The sequence below is a fragment of the Struthio camelus genome, chromosome 20 (genome assembly GCF_040807025.1).
Source record: "Struthio camelus isolate bStrCam1 chromosome 20, bStrCam1.hap1, whole genome shotgun sequence".
NCBI classification, from domain to species: Eukaryota; Metazoa; Chordata; class Aves; order Struthioniformes; family Struthionidae; genus Struthio; species Struthio camelus.
This window is the reverse complement of record NC_090961.1, coordinates 9781957-9798111: the sequence shown is the minus strand read 5'-3', so window position 1 is coordinate 9798111 and position 16155 is coordinate 9781957. Positions and strand designations below refer to the sequence as shown.

Genomic DNA, 16155 nt, shown 5'->3' with positions numbered 1-16155 from the left:
AGCGGCAAGGGCAGCACTGCTCTTGGAAGAAGTCTTTTTTCAATGTCCTCTCCTCGCGGCCAGCTGCAGCCTACGCAGCATGGAGAAGATGGGGAGAGATGGCAGGGGAGAAGCCAAGAGGTAGATAATGGGGGCAAAGCAGGGAGGTCCCCATGACACTATGGTTAGCCCGTGGCCGAATGGCAGCTGTGCGTAGCAGTGAGCCCAGGCAGAAGGACTCCAGCCAGGTCTGCGGTCTCCTCTGCCCACTGGCCTCTCCCCCCACAACCCGAGGCCCTTGAATCAAAGGGGGATGGCCTGAATGGTTGACAGCGGGTGGGAAGTTCTCACAAATCTGACAGGCAGACAGGGGAGGGTTGAGGGTAGGACTGGGGGGAGCGAAACAAATAATAAAAACAAAATCCCAGTAAGCACGTTAGAATTCTTTTGAAGTCCAGAGGAGCTTTCAGGCAGGGTTATGTACATCTCCCAGCCCGGCGTGATTTACACATTCCTTGCAAGCAAAGGAATCTTCTCCGATTTGAAGTAAAACAGATGTTTTGGGTTTTTCTTCCCCCCTCTCGCCCCTTTTAATCATTTCTTTATTGAAATGATGACTATACAGCAGACCATCCCAGAGAGAGAGCCCTGCTACCCCCAGCAGGTCTTTGATGGGACCAAAGACCCATTACCTTGAATAGCATGAAAGGGCCTTGCTATCGAGGCAGACGCGTCTGCGAGCATCCTGAACAGAAGTGTGGTGCAGAACTAGCCCCACTGCTGGCAGACACTGCTCCTTAGGTATCATTCCCTGCAGGTTTCTCTATTTCCTTTTTGCTCTGGGCAGAAGGACTGTGATTTGTGTCATCTTTCTCCCTGCAGTTTTTTTCTCTATTGCAACTACAGCTAACATATTAATCCTCCATCCTTCCTTCAGGCAAGGTGTTCAGCACTTGCTTCCCCAAAGGACTTGCTATGTTTGCCAGTAGGATTTGTCCCTTGCACACCTTAACATCACACCTTACCCTCGCCGCAATCTAGTAAAACAGCTTGTTTGAGAAGGACAGCCCAGACCGTGCACAAGAACAGCAAAAGCTGACACATGGGAAGTACAAACTACAGTGTCGCTCCCAAACCACTGAACGAAACAATCCAGCAAGCAGGACTGTGTTGGCCAGGCAGGTTGGGTGTCTGGGCTCTTTCTTGGTTTGAGTGCTGACTGTGTGATTTCAGGCAAGTCACTTTGCCTCAGTTTTCCGTCCTATTTTTTCCCCTCCCGCTCACCCAGTAAAGTCATCTGGGGAAGGAACTTTGTTTTCCTAGGAGAATGTACAGCATCTAGCACCATGGGGGCTCCTGAGCGCTGGCTAACACTGCAAACTAATAGTACAGTCATGCCCTTAAGTTTACACTCCTAATAACCTATGGCCAGTAGCAAATTCATCCAGCTCCCCATCTTTCTTTTCTTCCTCTTTTTTCCTTCTTTTTCTTTTAAACCCTGTTGTTATTTCTCAGTACTTCGTTGGTGGCAGGGTGGGAAGGCTTTTTGTAACACATTCATGTACCATCGGGACTCACTCCCATTCCCGTCTGGTACATGAGATTGCACAAGAGAAACAAACGGGGATGAGGAAATGTGTGTTTGTGAGAGGCAGTGCTGTCATAGTGAGCAAGGGACCCCCCGCAAGAGAGCCGGCCTGGGAGCCAGTTGAGAATTTCCATTCTCTCCTAACACTCCATTCATGACTTGTTTCATATCTCCCTGGTGGCTCCGTTACTGGCCATAGTCCCACAGCACGGTGCGGGACTCACCCCCCCCCCCCCAACCATGCTCCCTCATCTGTGATATTTATCGGGGGGAGCGTGTGAGGGAAGAGAGAGGTGGTTGTCTCATAAGGATAATGACTTGAGAAAGAACACGTCCTTTGCTTTTGTATTTGTTCCTTGTTTTTCTCTTGCTGCGGAAGAGCAGGCCCTCCTGCAGACTCCTCTTGCATCCAACAAACGCTCTCCTCACAGTCCACCTCTCCTCAGTCCCCCTCCCCTCCCTCCGATCCTCACGTGGCTCTTGTCCAACGCTCGCCATGGAGGCTTGCACGGGCCTTCCCTGCTTGGTGTGGTGCGGTGAGGTAGAGAGCAAGCTGCTATCATCGCCATTACCATCCTCCTGACATGATCAGGAATCCTCTGTATAATCCAAACCACATTGCGCTGACTGATCAGATACAGTTACCAGTAAATAACCTTGACTGCAGCAGCCAGGAAGAGTAAGGGATCCTATATCAGTGCTATTAATGATTTAGAATCATATATCATTTGCAGAAGACACAGAGAGAGGCTCATCCCTCATTAATCCCACACCCAGCCATCTTCCCCAGGAAACTCCAGGCCTGACCCCACTTAAATTGGCTCCAAGCCAAAATCACCCTGGTTGACAATTATTCCTGCCCGAGGCTGGTCTGTATGCAAGGAAGGAAAGGAGCATCGCTGATCTCATCTCTACTCCCTCACGTGTTGCAGAGCTCCCAACCCGAGGTCTGGGGTTGGATTCCTCCACCCAGCAAACAGGTGGGGTACTACTAATAATAAAACAATATCCCATGTACACATACTACAACCCACTTGGGTTCTTCTCCCTTCTGCTCCTGCAAGCCCCTCCACTTTCCCCCCTTTCCCCACACACCTCAATTTCATTATCTCTGATCTTGAGCTGCCTATTACATGCTTTTTGCCAACATAAATATTTAATCCCTGCGCATTGCACAGAAAGGCCCTTGTGGAGTTAATACTTCAACTCATGTTTCCACTTGGAAAACAATTCAGCGCGTGGCAGTGTGGCAGGTATAAACCAGGGACAAAGCTGGAAAGCTAGAGGTGGCCTGGAAGGGTTTAAGAGGCTGTGGGGGGTGAAGCGAGGGTGAGGGCTGACCTGCAATGGGGCAGCTCTGCAGAAGCAGCTACCGGGCAGGTTTGGATATGCAACAGAAGAGCCACCAAGATTTCAGCTGCAAGCTCCCATTCTGGAGAGTGCAGGAACATGGTAAGGAGAGGATGATGTGATACACTACCAAGAGGAAATCAAGGTGCAGCACTTTACTGCATGCCAGCAGCTATTCAGGCTGTTCTGCTCTCTGCAGTGCCCTTCATGTTCAGGAAGGAGAGTGAAGCGCTCTGAGCTTTGTCCCACAGCCCAATTCTCCAACGTCAACCTCTCCCAGCAGAGAAGGCTGGGAGAAGAGCAAGGGGGAAGGCCTGCCTTGAGTTAGCTGAGCCCCTGCCTGGTCCCTGACACAGGCCAGAGAAAGGCTGGGGTGCTCTGAACTCTGCTGCTGCCTCCCTGGAGCTTTTGGTGACTGTGGCACAACAGGAACGTAGACAGGACAGGATGCAGAATGACAGCAGGGCAACTCTGCGAATGCAAACACTGGGAAACAAGACCTCCCTAATGCCCTCCGTGGTACTGCCTTTTAAAACTCGGTTTAGCAGCCCACTCACGCAGGTTTGGCGGGTCCTCTTCTATTCCTCCCCCACCCCCTCAAACCTACATGAGCTAGCTGAGAACAAGAGCAAGGCAAATATGCCCTGCACCCTTCCCACCCTGGGCAGAGCTCGGTGCTGTGCTGCAAGGACACAACAAAGGATACAACAAAGCAATAACAAACAGTGTGCCCTGGAAGCTGACCAGCACGACAACCGAAGGACAGCAGTGGCAGCAGCCAGCACCAGGGCCAGCACAGCCGTGGCCCGATACAGCCCTGGCTCCATCAGGCAGAAACCGGCATTCCTGCCCTCCTACCTAGTTACAAGCGCTGCAAACCTCCTCCAGCAAGGCACCAACGGTTGCAATGACGTGAAAAGCCCTACATAGAGAGTTTGCTTTGCCTGTCAGAGCATATACCTAACCAGCCGCGTAACCGCCCACAAGTACGTGCACGCACAGTCACACAGATGTCCTAGTCAAACACCTCGAAACACACATGCACGCCCAGTCATTCTTCAGAGCAGAGGCACAGGAGGCTGGATCTGGCCATGATTTCACCTCATACAGGCTCCGGGATAAGGGTTACGGGATAGTGTTTTTATGTTGCTGTTGGGTAACACAAAGGCATGCGTTCCTGCTACTGGTATGGGAAAGGCTCCCAGCAAAGAGAGGTTTCCCAGCTCTCCATATCCAAACTGACAAACAGATATGAACAGATGTGCACAGCAGTCCTGATCCGTGCATCTTAAATCGCTAGAGTCCAGTGCTGACACAGGGCAGGACCCAAGGGGATTGTAACGCTGCACAACTTAAACAAACCCTAACAAAACCCCCAAACCCAGAGGGGAGAAGAGCAAGAGTGAGAGAGGACAGAGAGGGTCACATTGACAGCAGTTACGCTCCTCGGAGGCAGCCTGTCACTCAGGTAAACGCATTACAGACTGCAGCAGTGCCGAGAAGGCTGGCTTTATGAGATTACCCAGGCAGTGCGTTCTCTGGTTTCTGAGCATCTGAGAGCGACTACGAAGAGCAAAGACATGCAAACGCCACCCTGCCCGACTGCCAGTCCCTGCTGCTCCTGGCACTGGCACATACCTCCAAACCAGCCACCAGTGAGTGTTTGACCAGGGCTTGTCATCTCCTGGGAGCTGTGGAGACGGTGTGAGGGGGTTGTACATACACATCCAGCATCCTCAGCTCCGCAGGAAAAGCAGGCACCCGGTGAGTATAAAGTCTCTTGTGTGAGGGATATGTACTCCTCCTGCAGCCCTGTCACCCAAAGTTTGGAAGACTCTGATGTTGCAATGAAGCAAATCAGACAGAAAGAAAGGATGAAAGTATACCAGCCCAGAAGCCAACCCTCTGTTTGTGGTATGCGTATGTATGTGTGTGTGTATGTATGTGTTTCCCATACATAAATGTATGGGAGTTACATTTCCATAAGTGTATGCCAGTGGGAGATGTTCAGAAGGAGGGTGACAATAAATCAGGGATTGGCATGCTCCAAAAGTAGCTCCCGTCACTGGTGACTGCATGCTCACGGGCTCTGCCCTGCCAAGGGAAACACTGTGGGTATTTTCCATCATTGGCCCAAATACTCATCCACTAACCTCAAAGGGTTTTAGGAAAGGGAACTGAGGCACAGAGGAAGGAAGCAACTTGCCCACAACCACCCAGCAAGGCAAAAAGACCTGATTTCTTGCACCAAAAGCTGCAGGCAATGCTGCCAGCAGGTCACATGTTTGGAAGTCAGGGCACAACTCCTGGGACAGGTTCAGTTCAGAGATGGGGCTGACTTCCTCACCCGAGGACCCTCCCTGCAGGCTCCCGGGGTCCTGCTGCCCACTGCTACGCGCACCGGTGCTGAGGCTGCTCCTGAGTCACTCAGGGAGGGATGGTGGCCCACCGCAGTTGGGAAGGAAAAGAGACCCTTATGTAGACCTATGGGTCTGGCCGTCCTGCTTATCTGTATCTCCACCAGAGCAAGCAGATGCCACAGTGCCCTGGGAGGGAGATGGCTGCTGTGACCGTCCCTGGGGCTTCCCAGGCAAAAGCCAAGAGCAAAAAGGATGGAAGAAAAGTGACGGACCCTGATTAAGAGGAATGACAGCCCAGAGCTGAGCCGAATGCCCCGGGATGGCTACCGTCCAGCAGTCAAGTGCAAATGAGCACAGGCCCGAGGCCATGCTCTCAGCGCAGAGTGGGAGGAAGAGTCACGGCAGCAGGTTCATGCCCAAGCAGCGTCCTGGGAGCAGGAGGACCTGCACATCAGCCAGTCGCACCATCAGCGGCCAAGCCGTTTGGGCAAGAGTCTGTCAGAGACCTGGCCACGAGTTCCCTGAATTCGGGCTCCCTCTTTCGTGTTTCCGTTAGGGGTGCTGGGTCTCCATGCCTGGCTCTCCAGTTCATGTAGTGGAGACGGGATCCTCCTGCCACACCACTTCCCCAATCCATTGTCACTTGAACAAAGAACAACCCTCACCCCCCTACACTTTTTTTTTCTTTTTCAGAAACATTTAAATTATGACATAAGTTTTGGCTCTGAGGGTTTTCAGTGAAAGCCAGAGTATTTTCTTTCCCCTTTTCATAACAGAAACCATATTGCTGTATAATCCAATTTATCTTGTTCCTGAAGAGTGGAGGGAAGTGTGTTTGTGTGTGTGTGCGCGTGGTGACCAGGAGTGATGAGGGCATGTGTGGGGGGGAAAACCACTCTAAAGGTACTCCAGGCAAATACTTATGGCTTTGGTAGTACAAGATGGCATCAGATTGGGGCACCAGATAGCCAGTAGCAGCCAAACTGAAATATTATAGTGAAGAAAACAGCACAATAAAATGAGAGAGGAAGCTGAAAAGCAACTGTTTGGTTACCGAGGTGGCATCTACGTGATGGGATGGGACTCTCGTCACCATCTCCAGGGCGGCGTTCCCTGCTGGAGTGGGAGCGCACTTGGTCTCCTTTAAACCATTCCCCATGGGGGGATTTTGATCTTGTTCCCTCAGGTCTAGAGATATGTCTCAACAGCACACATTACTGAACAAAGCTGCCCAAAGAGAATGGATGAAAACTACCTGCCTCCCGCAAACCCAGCTCTAGTAGGGTGGACCCCAGACCAGGCACTCTGTGCTCAGTACATGCTGAGTATATTTGGCTGATGTCTGCCCCTTGCTGAGCTCTTGCCCTTATGACTTTACTCTTGACTTTCTGTGGTCATGTCAAGCTTTTCAGAAAGGCTGGGCTGCAAGGGCTGTATTTGGGCAATAGCAGTGGGAGAGGAATAGAGGAATGTTTTGTACACAGTAACAGCTAATCAGAAAGATCATGCTGAAGACCTTAATAGCACCGGGTCCTGCTGGAAGTCCAGAAACAGCCTGGAAGAAGAGAGTTGCCAATAAGCCCAAAGGAAAGAGGGATGCTCCAGTCAACATGAGTATTTTGTGTCCCCAAGCTTCCTGGCAATCACTATCTAGGTAAGCCTTCAAGAAACTTACCAAAGGATGTAGCTAAGCTTTAACACCTCTATTTTACAGGTGGGAAAACTCAGGGAGAAGAAGCTACTTTCAAGCTGCTCACTAAATTTGAGTGTTTTCATTTCATGCTGACCTACTTTGGTACAAACACAGCTGAAGCCAAGGGGAGCTGTGGCTCCACCAACAAAGACTTGAAGATGGGAACGCCAAAACGGAGATGCCTGAGTTCTTGCTACTTTTGCAAAAGCAAAAAAGGACTCGGTCACCTACATCGCTAACATAACTTGAGACAGGCAATGAAAGCTCTGAACTTGTGAAAAAGAGATTTCAAAGCCTCAACACATAACTGAGGGAGCTCTGAAAAAGTAGGCACCCTTGACAAACCTGCTATTAAACAAAAGGCAGCAGCTATAGCTAAGGAACTACAGGCCATCCCCTGCCCAGCTTCTGCTCCATGATCTGAATCCGAGCCTCACTGAAGTCTAGGGAAATAATATACGCCATTGACTGCAACAGGGTCTGAATCAGATGCCAAAATCAAAGACTGGACCAGTATGGAAAAGTCCAGACGTGCTCAGTTTCTTCTGACTTCTCTGTTAAGGATTTGAGGAGAAAAATAAAACAAAACAACCAAACTTCTTATTTGGGGAAAGCAATTCAAAAACCCAAGGAATAAGTAAATGGTCAATCAAAATCTATTGAAAAGTAGCCAAGTTCAGCAACCCTCTGTGCAGGGGACTCCCTCATCCAGCAGCTCCTCCACGATAAGCACCCTGCAGAGTGGGAACAGATTTATCCTGCAACCTTGAGAGAGAGAACGGGTGGCAGAGCTGGAGGGGTTGCTCTGTGCTGATAAACTGTAGTGTGGCAGGACCAGGAGATGGGTGCCCACAGACGTAACGCTTTGCGTAAATGAAAGATTAAAAGAGAAATCTTCTTTTTTAGAACATATAACAAAAAAAGGGAAAAGGAAGATAACAAAGTGCTCTATGGGAGATAAGGCTAGTGAGGAGCTTTCTGTGCCTTTGTTGTTACAAGAAAAGGATAGGGAGGGAGAGTATGCTGCAGGTGTCCTCTGGAAAAAACAAAACAAAAAAAAGTTTAACTAATTTTACAGACTTGCAGGCCATGTATGAGGTATGCGCGCTGCTGGAATGAGCTGGCACAGATCTTGCAGGTAAAAGCATCTAAACTTTGCTCCCTAGAGCAAAGGGCGTGGAGGGAAAGATGTGCAGGTAGGATCAGCTTGTGACTTATCTTTTTATTTCTATCAGCATCACTTTTTGGGCCCAGTAGCTCCAGCTTTTGGGAGCTGGGGTCCCATCTAGAGCCCGTCTGAGCTGATTTATTCCAGTGGGACGTGGATATGCTCTAGCTTCAGATGAAACCTGAGGTGCGATAGTACCTGAACTGCTAGGCCTTAGAGCAACTTCTCACAACTTTCCTGGTGGCACGTTTATGGATACAGCTGAGCGGCTCTTGGCCCCTCCTTAGGGCTGCAATTAGCCTATTAAAAACTTAAATTGTCTGTAGACATCACGTTGAACTGCTTCCAGGTGCAGGAAGGCAGTCAAAGAAGGAGGCAGAAACTTCCCTCCCCAACATCACAGCATTTGCCAGCAAAGAATAAACCCACATACTGCAAACCTGACCATCATTACAGTGCAAAGTCTGCCTGGGGTGGCATAAGACCTTTCCACCCATAAAATGGTGCACGGTGAAGAGATAATCATGCTAAAAGAGAGACCTGAGCAGGAAAACGGAGGCAGCACAGTACCATGTAAGGCTCAGATGCTGATGTAAACTAATCCTGCCAAACCAGCATCGTGTCCCATCTAATACACCCTTATTCTCCTATGGGGCTTGGTAGAGCAGGTGGAAAGCCACAGGATTGCTGAACAAATACGGGTGGACTGCAGCTGGGCCTGAGTCAGCTCACACGCAGCCTGCTTGGATCTCTCTGCATTGTGCTTTGCCATAATTTAAATTCCAGGATCAGCATGGGCAGAGCTTGTTTTGGGCTGTGTGAACCCCGGCAGGATGGAAACAGGACCCAAGAGCGCCAGACGTTATGTAATACTGCCTCTTTGTGTCAAAGTCCTGGTGCTACCCCCTCACAATGGTTAGTGAGCATCGCTCCTGTAAAATACCCGAGAGCTGGGGCAACAGACTGGCAGTGCTACACAAGGCACTTGGCTGTACTCTGGCAATAGACGGGAAACTCTAGCTGACTAAGTGGCATCTCCCACTGTCCCTATTACTGTGTAGAAAAGTCACTGCCAGATTGGCTTTTCTGGGGCGGGTGGAGAGGAGGGGGCAAGCTAAGAAAAGAGAGAGAAGGAGGAGAGAAAGAGACATCACACTGGTCTGCAGCTTTTTCAGGGGCATGTCTGGACTTCCTTGAGGTGAACTCTTAGGTACCTAGATCCCAGATCACCTAAGCTGCAAAAGGCAATTCTCTTAAGCGCTCTCCTTAAATGGGGCTTAGGTGAAGTATGAGCAAGAGCACCCCTGGACTCTCCTCTCAGCTTCAGCCTACTGGAGAGCTTCAGGCATGCTGCTTCACTGCTCCCTGCCTCAGATTCCACAGCTATGACATGGCCAGCAAGAACAAAACACTTGTCCTTCTCCTGGCCCATTTCTCCCCTGCAAGGTAAGAGAAACACCACTCCATTTAGAAAATTCCTTGTGTCCTGGAAGGGGAGCGGGGGGTCAAACCTCAGCGCTGCTGTAAGAATCAAATCAAAACTGTGCTCAGCTTTCTAACCTTCGGGAAAAAGGTGCTCTACGCTGTGGACAACTGATGAAGCAAAAAAATGAATGCAATGCAGTAGTACAGTGCAGCATTTGCTGGCTTAGAAGCAAATCAAAGCCAGCAACATTTGTGTTTATATTTATACTGCATCTCTTGTACTTGCTCTCCCATTAGTCAATGAGATAAGACGTGGAAAGATCTATTTTAGCAGTATTAGGTTACTACACACTCATAAATAAAAATATTATTCCAGTCCATAACTGTAAAAGGTTACTAAATTGGTGATGGGAAAAAGAGGGGGAATTGCAAAGGTCTATTTGTCTATCAGCATATGAACAGGCCAAACTCCTCCTCTCCACCCTGTTACCATTTCCAGGAAGAATCAACTATTTGCACACTCCCCCAGCTGCAGTACCCTATACAACAATCTGGCCATGCCTCCTCCTCCTCCTTACCCCTCCCCACCAGCCTTCCTCTAGCCACCCCCAAAGGAGCAATGCAAATAAGCCTATGCAAACCTAAGCTAGATTTGAAGCTGAGATGCCAGGAGGTTTTTAGAACAAAAACACCACAAATGTTATTTCAATCCGGACGTCCTGAGGAAGGGCGGGGAGGAGCTGGTCGTGAGGAGGCAACAAAGGCTGTTCTGTTTCTCTTTGTGGCACAAAGCGTAAGCAGATGCAGAGAATTTGGGGAGGATAACTGGGCCTTTCCAAAAAAATGGCAGCAGATGTTCACATGCTTGGCAGGTACTAAGGAAGAAGGTTGCACTGAGGCCAGTAGAAAGGCACCTCCTGACTCCAGATCTCTCCCAGGTGTCTAAATACTGGTGGCAGAGACAGGTCTAAAGTCATAAGCAGGATTCAGCACAAACCCAACTTTTAGAGCAACCAGAGCAAAATGGCTGGTAGTAGCAATATTGTAGTAACACCTGGAAGCCCTGAGCTGAGCCACTGCAGGCTTGGCTGTGCATAGAGACAGAGAGAGAAGAGTTTCTGTCTTACTGAGCTTACAAACTAAGGGGACAGGCAAATAGATGAATATGAAAGTGAGACAAAGTGATCTGTTTAAATCACTCAGTAGAGCAATGGCAGAGCTGGGAATAGCCTCCAGCCCCTAGCCTCAAGGCAGAAAGAATGACTATCTTTGGCTTGCCTTCCATATCTCTAGTCTCCTGCATAGGATTATAATGCTAATGAAAGAAATCAACATTGGAAACTGCAGTAGGAGCCCAAACTGCTTACATGCATGGGGCTTCATTAATATCAGCAGAAAGAGACTACCTCTTTCCCCTGTTCAGCCCCTGACGTCCCTGCAAAGACTGGCTTTCACAGGGCCGATCCACCTCCCCTCTAGTGATCCGCACATAGCTCAGATGGGCCCAGGCAGTTCAGTGGTGGACTTACTTCAGCAAACAAACGCATATCCAAGCCAGTCTTTGGCAAGCGTGGTTATAAAACAGCCCTTAACTGCTGAGGAAGGAAGAGCCTCCAGTTAGAGCACAGGCCTGGGATTTAGCAAACACTTGTTCAATTCCTGACTTCCCTTGTTTGAGCTTCGGCAAGCCAGGAATGTCTGAGAAGAAACTACAGCCGTACACTGCTCGACTGCAGGAAGCTGGAAAGCATGTGGAATAGAAGAGGTGGATCCAATGAAGCAGCACAGCTCCTGTGCACACAGGGGACTCAGCCAAGGGCTGTAACAGATGTGTTTTAACCCATGCCACTGAGCTATTTGGGATCTGCCTCTGATTGCTCCAATGCTCATTCATGTGTCTTCCTGACGGAAGACCAACAATAACAATTAGTATCATATAAGGAGCAGTGGATCCCTGCCAGCATTAGCAGACTCTTGAGCACCAAGGGTTTCCAATTTACTTTTTTATCCCAGCCATGCATAAGGCAGAGGTCAGTCAACATTAATCAGCCTTCTTCTGGGCCAGTTTCTTTAGCGCATTCATTTTGTTGCATAGCAATCGTTTCTCAGCGCTACGAAGGATCCCTCCTAGTCAACTTTGCCTCTTTCTTTATGCTGGCCAAAACAAGTTTGTTCACTGTTGACCAGAATCTGATGACAGAGGCTAAGCCTGGCCACGTTGGAGATAGCCTCCATGCCCGCTGGCGATGAAGCTGGCTAGGCAGGCTTTGCTGGGTCTAGGCTGCAGCTGGGAGCCTTGTGTTGCTGTTCTGAGGTTTGACTAAATCCATTTCCATCTGATGGAAGTGCCCACTCTTCATCCCACAGAAAGCGGTTTGCACGGCACACGCTGCGCTCCCACCTTTCCAATGTTCTTCAGAAGCTTGCTTTCCCAGCAGCTTTGGACTGGTTCAGGATCACTCCAGCGTAACCCTATCTGGTCCAGCCAAGGGAAAGCAAATTCAAGGCTTCTTCTCAGCAAATGAACACACTCCAAGGAAAGGCTCTGGAAGGGATCCTGATGACTTCCATATTATTTCCAGTAAATTTTGTGCTGATTCTTGGCACAAACACCGGAAATGAATAGGCTAGGTCAGGAATGTAAATAAAGTGAAACATTGGGATTTAATCTAATCTATAATTATAGTATCTGTGGTGTAGGGAAGAGAAGTTGGTGTGTTTGCACTGTAGCTCCATAGAAGAGCTGGAGGCAGGGTTCATCTCCCTTTCCAAAACTTCCCTTTTCGGCTCCCAGCTCTAGGTGTCTTCCCAGGTATCTGAAACAAACGTCCTGGGCTGGTAAACCTGCTTTCCAACAGCCGATCAGGTATAGCTCAGCAAAGAGCTATCTCGAGGCACTCATTCAACAAACAACTGGGTAAGAACCTGAGATGGCGAGTTGGGCTGAGAGATTAGGGAGGTTGCAGAACGCATAAGGAAAGCTCATGTCTCAGCAGCAAAGAGATCGATTGGGTTTGCAGGGGAGGTGGAAGGTGTTGGGCCATGAGCTATGCAAGCTCAGTGCTCCAGGGGGAGTTTGGCCTCTGAGACAGCATGAGCCCTTTCTCTTGCCCGGCATTTGGTGCTCAGTGCATCACAAACTGCCTGCCTCAGTACGGTGCTTCCTAGCGCCCAAAGTATCAGTCTCATCAGCATTAGTTGCTCTCCTGGCCGGCTAGTTCAGCACAAGCTGAGGACTGCAAAGACAGGCAGACGTCTCTCCCTCTGCTTTCCTCACCCCAGCCTTAGCAGGGGCTTTTCCAGACCAACCTGGGAGCAAGCTTGATGCATTGCCTCTGATCTAGCTGAGATCACAGGAGAATCCTCTCTCCTGTGGTACACTTTGCCACGATTATAAGCCTTTTGTTTTTTCAGAGCTTAAACTAAATTTGTTAGTCTTCAAAGACCATCCAGGCTGCCTGTATGTGTATTCATGTGATTTCAGCGTGAAGCACATGCACGGGCACCCGTGCCTGACAGGTCAACATGAGTGTCCATGCGTGCATGTGAGCGTATGGAGCACACATATCTTTGTTGATGTGAACTGCATTCCCTTTGAAAGCCCTCCATGCAGGGACTAGCAACCCCAGTGCACTACAGATAAGGGAAAAAAAAGGGCTGACAGGCCACATATTTTCATTAGACTGAAATTGCAAAGGACTAAGAAATTAGTTCTCCTTTTGTTAGTTTATGTTTTGAAATTACAGAAGTCTCAAAAGCAGAGAAATCAATCAGACTTTGTTTGTTTGCTTATTTGAAGAGCATTTTCTGGTTTTGCTTTCTATACTCAAGCCCAGCTTTGATCTCAGACTGGTAATATGCCAAATGATTGGCCAACAGCAGAGTGTAACTGCTGTAGGTACTACAGAAGAAAAGGGACAGGATGTCCCATTCACAGAGCAGGAGAGACTTTCACGATCTCATAGTCCCATCTTTCAGCGAACGGGATATCCTCAGACTACTGAACAAGCGAAAACATTTGCTTTTGAAGAACTCTGATGCTGCACAGGATCTGCATGTTCACCTAACAGGCTAGACAAAAACGCAGAGCCCTGCTGCGTTGCAATAAACAGGATTATACCCAGGTCAGAGCCTTCCAAGATAGCTATTTTTCTGCAGAAACAAATGAAACAAGCAGAAGAAATTCAATTTAAAAAATGACCCTGTGCCCGTGTTTCTGTTGTTGTTATGTCCGCACGGGTTCAGAACAGAGTGTTAGCCTCACATTTCACTGTTCTGGCTTTCTTCATGCTATGTCGCAACTGTATGGACATCTGAACAGAGGAATATTTAATAATGTGTGTTTATGTATCTGGGAACGCACAGATGCTAAGCAAACTCTTGCTGCTAGGTCCAAAGTTGGAGCAAATGTGTATGTGTGCTGCATATATACGCATGCATAGTAGTGTAAGAAAACATGCTCAGCAGTAGGTGTATCGGTCCAGGTACGCATGCTCGGGCGTGTAAGCACCGATGCTGATGAGTGTGCATCCTGCAGTGTGTGTGCGCACATTTTTGCATCCCCCAGAGAGCGGGCCCAGGACCCCCGGACACCACATGAACGTGTCCTCGCACGCGTGCACGTAAGCACGCACACCCCGGGAAGCACACACCCAGCCCCGCGAGCGTGCGTGAAAGGAGGGAGCCCGCGCTGTGTGCTAGCCCTGGACCTGGCTCCTCGCTGTTCTGCAGGAGGGTCCACGGCTCCCTGATGCCAGTGCACTGACACCTGCTGGCTCCCCCCAAAAACTTCTGTGCCTCTCCTGAAGGCACCTGCAGGAAGCGAGAGGTGCCTGAGCTGCCCCCAAGGCACGAGGCACTGCCAGCCTCTGTACGTCCCTCTCCATGCCTGACGCAAGGCCACACAGCGGAGGTTGGCTTTGGCCAAAGGGATGACACAACACCGGGCAAAGCTCAGTGCCTTCCACCCAAGGCTCTCCAAGCCCTTTATAGACATCAGGAATTAGATCATGGAGCCCCTAAGGAGATGGGCGAGTGCAATTATCGCTGCTCAGCAGATGGGGAAGATGATTTGGCAGGCCGGACTGTCACAGAGCCAGACCCTCTGGCTCCCCGCTCAGTGCGCTCACCTCGGCTTCGGTCTCCCCAGCAAACGGAGCGGCGCTTCCCTTGCCCAGCGCGCTGGCAGCCGCACGCTGCACCGCTGATAGCTCATGACTGACCGATTTTATGGGAGGCGGATTATTAGCAAGCTCTGTGGTTGTTCCAGACTCTCCCTGGCACCTTTTCAGAACAGCCCAATTCCCAGCGATATTAACAATTATATTTATGCATTATATATATTTAACAAGAAAACATTTAAAATGATTAAATGGCAAGAGGTATCACTTGGACCCTGCTCCTGGACACAGCTCTGCTCCAGAGATGTGTAATAAAGGCTTTTCCCTCTTTGGAGGCTGTCAACATACTTAACTGGGGGGCGGTGGAGGGGGAGGCAAAGGGAAAGTATTAATCAAGATCTTAAAAAGTTCTCGCTGACAGACCATTTGCCAGCTCTCGCTTTAACTGCTTTTGTGGTCCCATAAAAAGTTTCATTACTCACTACAAAATGTGTTTTAATTATTACAGTCGCTCTGACATTAAGCCCTGAGTATTTCTCTCTTGCTTACTCTGCCTCTCTTTCTCCTCCTTGCCTTTTTATCTCACTTTTTTTCTCTCCTCTTACTCTCCTGACTCCTGTCATCCGCCATCAGACATAGAGGATGCCAGGCCTAAAAAACACACGTGGGAGGAAGAGGGGTCTGAAGAGGGAGGCAGGGACCCAGGAGTTCTCAGTTCCCCGCCTGCTTTGCTGCTGCACCTCCCTGCCTGACCTGAGCCAAGCCAGCATGGGCCTTCAGGAGAGGGAGTCACACTCCACCGGGCGGCATCCCTCCCTGCGGGCTTCTGTGTCAGGGACAGCAGAAGTCCTCACCACCTAACTGCTCTGGCGTGCTGCCCTCAGAAATGGCAACGGGAAATTCTGGGGTGTGCTCCTAGCCAGCACCACTACTGAGCCAGAGTTACACCTACGACAGCCAAAGCCTCCTCCTTCCCGTTCTGATAGAAATAAAAATCTAAGGGAGGCCACACTGCTGTGCCCACCTGCCTCAAGGGGGTTCCCTAAAGGAGCTCTGCTCAGGGTGGCACAGCTGCGCCCCACCACCGCACAGTCCGTACTACCTTGCCTTCAGGTGATGGTCTGCTCCGCTCCAATCCACCCGGCCGTCTCCATCCACAGGGAAGCTCTTTCCTACTCTCATGAAGGCCTGCAGGTTTTTGGAGCTGTCCTTTAGAAGAGGAGGTTGAAGAGCCCTCACCCCTCCCATGTATACTGTAGGAGAAGTTAACGATTGGATGCTGAAATAATCCTACTGCTTTAGGCACAAATTGCTCTGTAGCATTTGAACAGAAAATCCAATCTCTTGCTCTCAAAAAAGTTATCAGGGCTGTCTCAGGAGAGTCAAGTGAATGAGACTGTCAGCACAGGTGTGACCAAGTATCATTACAGAAGTGGCAGGATGACAGGCGAATGTATTTGGTATCCCTCCGT

The 16155-nt window shown here is 49.6% G+C and overlaps 1 protein-coding gene across 3 annotated transcripts in view; it reads right to left on the bottom strand.

The window, feature by feature from the left end:
• ASTN2 (astrotactin 2) overlaps window positions 1-16155 on the bottom strand; it is a 433162-nt gene that overhangs the window by 23054 nt on the left and 393953 nt on the right. The window lies entirely within an intron of this gene.